Source organism: Carlito syrichta, unplaced genomic scaffold (genome assembly GCF_000164805.1).
Source record: "Carlito syrichta isolate Samal-C Ts95f unplaced genomic scaffold, Tarsius_syrichta-2.0.1 Scaffold316252, whole genome shotgun sequence".
Taxonomy (NCBI): domain Eukaryota; kingdom Metazoa; phylum Chordata; class Mammalia; order Primates; family Tarsiidae; genus Carlito; species Carlito syrichta.
Genome location: NW_007260348.1, coordinates 1,324,374 through 1,329,368, shown reverse-complemented (window position 1 = coordinate 1,329,368; position 4,995 = coordinate 1,324,374). Strand labels below are relative to the sequence as shown.

The following is a 4,995-nucleotide window of genomic DNA, read 5'->3' as shown; positions in this document are numbered from 1 at the left end:
TTCTTTGAACGTCAGAATAAAAAATCAAGCATAAATTATAAAATGTTGGAAAGCTGTCCAAAAAGAACCGAATTTTCTGGGCGTGGTAGCTCACACCTGTAAACCCAGCACTTTGGAAGGTTGAGGCAAGAGGATTGTCTGAGTCCAAGGGTTGAGACCAGCCTGGGCAACTTGGAGAGACCTCATCTCTACGATACATTTAAAAATTAGCTGGAAGTGGTGGCACAAACCTGTGGTTCCAGCTACTTGGAAGGCTGAAGCGGAAGGATCGCCTGAGTCCAACAGGTCAAGGCTGTAGTGGCTGTGAGCATGCCACTGCACTACAGCCTGGGTGACAGAGTGAGACTGACTCAAAAAAAAAGAACTGAATTAAAGCAAATCAAGAAGACAGATTAGGAAATGCATAAATATACTAAAGGTTGCTGTAGGTCACTTGCTGATATTAAACTACTGCTTAGCGACACTGCTCACAAAACAGGATTAAAAATGTTAAAAATGGGAGCTAGAGCCGGGCTCGGTGGCTCAGCCTGTAATCCTGCGCCTTTGGGAGACTGAGGTGAGTGGATTGCCTGAGCCCGCGGGTTGGAGACCCGCCTGGCCAATTTGACGAGACCTCATCTCTACAGTAAATCAAAAAATCAGCCGGGTGTGGTAGCGCGTGCCTGTAATTCCGGCTACTTGGAAGGCTGAGGCGGAAGGATCGCCGGAGCCCAGCAGGGCGAGGCTGCGGTGGCCGGGAGCGGCCACTGCACTCCAGTCTGGGCGACAGAGTGAGACTCCAACTCAAAAAAAACAAAAAAAAAAGGGAGCTAGTAAGTCATTTTCATACAGTTTCTATGTAAACCAACAGATATCAATTAGATCCTTATTAGAGTTCCAAGCCCTAACTGAAAAGAAAAAGGAAGACAATTTAAGGAGCTGATAATGAGGTTTCTAAAGGGAGGGAAAAAACTTAGGGCAAATATTCTTTAAAAGTCTGAGGGGTAATCTTACTATTAAAGACTAATGCTCCAGAAGGATATCAAAGTCACTCATAATAATTTGGAGGTTGCCAAGGACTGGTTTAAAAGTGTTTTCAAGTCTGACCGAGAACTCTGACATTTAGAAATAGATAAGATGTGAATACTTAAAGTCAAATTTTCGTTTCAGGGAAAAAAAAAAAAGACTAATGCTTAAAGAGAAAAATGCAATTAGACATTTTCCTACTCTTATGAAAAGAGAAATTCAACAACAGAGAAATGTTAGCTAAATCTAAAGAAGAATCCTCTAAACATAAGCATTGTTAATGAACCTATGGCAGAAACAATACTATCATTTTTAATTAATCAACGCAATACATAGGAGTCCAGGAACACAGTGGGACAGCAGTTCAGTTCATAGAGAAACTTACAATTTAAGCTATCTAAAGACAAAAGAAGACAAAAGTAACAACAATAAAAAAGCCATAAAAATAAACATATATAGAAGGTATCTGTAGATACAATTACTACTCTGGAGAGGTCTTTAAAATTACCATAAAAGTATTTTGTTTGCCCTGAGCCAAATAAATACCATGATAAATGCCATGACGCCATGGTAAATCAGATATGGTGCTTCCAAAAAATATTCCTGATATTCAACAGTGCCTGTGCTTCCTCCACTCTACCACTCACAGCCTCCAGTCCATAGCAGATATCACTAAGATATGGATGGCTTGCTTTCCTGCTCAAAACCATATAAAATCTGTGACACTGGATTTCACTTTGAAAAAGTTTTATATTTAAAATGAAGATAGGTCAAGTGAATTCTTAAAACCTTGTTGTAAACATCAGGAATTTCCTATAAAAATTTCTCCATTAAAAAAACTTAGAGAGGTGGCCAGTGGAGCCAGCGAGCCTGGCACGTGACTCCCTGACGGACTCCCTCGGTCGCTCGGAGGCTGGGTCTGTCTGTCCGTCCGCGGGTGCCATCATAGCGGACGTGGCCAGTCAGGTGCTCCTGAGCTCCGGTCTCACCATCCTGTCCCAGCTGCTCATGTATGTGAAAGTGCTCATCCAGGTGGGATATGAGCCTCTTCCTCCAACAATAGGATGAAATATTTTCAGGCGGCAAGTATGTCAGCTTCCTGGTTTTTTTTGTTATGCCAGCATTGATGGAAGACGCGGGTTGTCCACAGACTTAACTCCAAGACTGTGTTCAGGAGTCCTTGGAACTGTGGTCCATCGGAAAGTTTTACAGCATTACCAGGAATGTGAGAAGGGTGAGGAGTTAGGACCTGGAAATGTACAGAAAGAAGGCTCGTATTCATCTGACCGAGTTATCAAGGAGACAACTCGAGAGATGATTGCTCGTTCTGCTGCTACCCTGATCACACATCCCTTCCATGTGATTACTCTGAGATCTATGGTACAATTCATTGGCAGAGAATCCAGGTACTGTGGACTCTGTGGCTCCACAGTAACTATCTACCGGGAAGAGGGCATCCTAGGATTTTTTGCGGGTCTTGTTCCTCGCCTCCTAGGTGACATCATTTCTTTGTGGCTCTGTAACTCACTGGCCTACCTCATCAATACCTATGACAGTGGGGTTTCCACCATGAATGAAATGAAGAGTTATTCCCAAGCTGTCACAGGATTTTTTTGCCAGTATGTTGACCTATCCCTTTGTGCTTGTCTCTAATCTTATGGCTGCCAACAACTGTGGGCTTGACAGTGGGTGACCTCCTTACTCTCCAGGATATTCTTCTTGGATAGATTGCTGGTGCATGCTACAAAAAGACGGCAATATGAGCCGAGGAAATAGCTCATTTTTCCAGAAAGTCCCCTTTGGGAAGACTTACTGTTGTGACTTGAGAATGTTAATTTGAAGATGTGGGGCAGGGACAGTGACATTTCTATAGTCCCAGATGCACAGAATTATGGGAGAGAATATTGATTTCTATACAATACAGCGCGCTTTTTTAATAATCATTTGATCTTGGGGAAATGGAGGTGTTTGCTGTCTGCCCTTTTTGTTCTTTTTCCCAGCACAACATAATTTACCACTGATATGCTCCCTTTAGTTACTCTGAAGTGGGACATTTTTGCCCCCGATTCTTATTTTACGGAAACAGAAAGGAAAAAAAGTTACATTTTCCTAAAGGAACAGCCAGGTCGTCATGTGATTTGAGTCTCTACTTAAAGCTCTAAAATACAGAGAAAGAGAAATAATTCTGTAAAACTTTAGAAAATTAATAAGGCCAACTATGTGCGAGGTGATGAATTACCTTTTCTTGGGTAGAGTCGAAAAACCCAGCTGCATCCACCAGTATCTGTCCCTAGTACATGTTTCTAAGCTCACTTGATTAACCTCGAAAAGGACAGTGGTTGCTAAATGACCCTAGAAAATCTCTCTGTGAGGCATCCACACCTTCAGGCTATTATTGCAAAAAATAAAGTGTCACCACCAGCCAAGAAAAGGGACAATGACAGAGAACAAGCAAGAGTTGCGAAAGAAGTGGAGAAGTAGAGCTTTTTCCCCAAAAGAAGTTACAGTTTTCACATAAAATATGAAGAGCAAGTGCCGCTGCAGGAGTGCCCGTTGCCAAGAGTTGCTTGGTTGCCATTCACTAAGTGGCATCACTCTGGGGTTCTCATTGTACATCACCTTTTGTTCTTCGACTTTTTGCTGTGTCTCCTTTTTGTTACTGTTGCACAAGGTAAGTAGTTCCTTTCTCATTTCTGATGAGCCTTGGAAGTATATCGGTCCGCCCTATCTGGTAATGTGGGCTTAGTCCACGGGGTCTTAGCTGTCGACTGCCTCGCATGTCATACCCTCAGCCAGGCATGCTAACATTCATCGGAGGATAAAAATCACTTTTCAACTCAAGCATAAAGCTCCTATTTACTCAGGCCTTTTCCAAAGCTGGCAAAATGCTCTAAGATGTGAAAGCCTATGGTTTTGCTTATTTAAATAACCCACTGGACGTTGCCAAATGAGTGAGCTGCTTCTGAGACTTCTCCTTCCAAGCAGCAGCACCCGTGATAACAGGTCAAGTGAGCATGCAGGGGTCTCCTTCCTCCCCCAGGGTTTGGGAATACAACCTGAAAGCTTGTGAGTAGCTTAGCTGACAATGTCTTTGATGTCTCTTTCTTTGTCTCCAAAAGTCATGTAAATTTTATATACTGTTCAATATTATCTGCATTTGTTTTAACATAAAAATGTTTTGCTGCCTACTTTTTTTCTCCCAAAAAATCTTCAAGTAACGATGGTCTAGGGAAAAAAAACAACTTAGAAATCTTTGGTTTACTAAGTTGGGAATATATGACAGTACAAGCACGCAGCAAAGGTATTTCTGTTTAGAAAAAAATGGTAAACTATATTGCTAATGCATCTCCAGTGAGATGTCTTTTTTTACAGGATAAAAAGATCAGTTTTAGGTTGAGAGGGGACTTGGAGTTATTCCAGTTGACTATTAAGCTAATGCTGGAATCCCCTCCACAACATCCTGCCCAGAAATTCAAATACCTCCTTCAATAGCTGAAGAATTAACTCTGCTGGAGAGCTCTTGTTGATTTAATTTTTTTTCTTAGAAAAACAAAAAGAAAAAAAGGTTATGTATGATTATGTAGAGCTAGGCACTGTGCTAAGAACTTTATTTTATCACATTAATCTTTACAACTACCTGAAGATCTAGGTTCCCTTCCCTTGTTACTATCTCACAGATAAGGAGACACAGAAAGGTTAAAGGTCACATCAGGCAACTATTGGAACCAAGTCATGCCATGATCCTTGAAGGAGTTTTACTTAGACACCATATATATTTCCATTTACCACAAGCTACAGACTTGTCCTCCTTAATTTGTTTCTAAACTAAAAATGTCTTTTAAAAATGGAATAAACAGTCTATACCAATATTTCAGATATAAATCGTTTATTAATAGTACTCCAAATTTAATGAAATTGCAATATTTTAAGATTTTTGCTTATAGTTAAAATGCAGAGGCCACATTATCAAAACATGAAGCAAATATGTCA

At 40.9% G+C, this 4,995-nt stretch overlaps 1 pseudogene across 1 annotated transcript; it reads left to right on the top strand.

Annotated features, from left to right (window-relative positions):
* Positions 1-1,865: 1,865 nt before the first annotated feature.
* LOC103276589 lies at positions 1,866-2,960 on the top strand (annotated as a pseudogene). Its single transcript, XR_002481317.1, has one exon. The product of XR_002481317.1 is annotated as a mitochondrial carrier homolog 2 pseudogene (transcript).
* Positions 2,961-4,995: the final 2,035 nt, after the last annotated feature.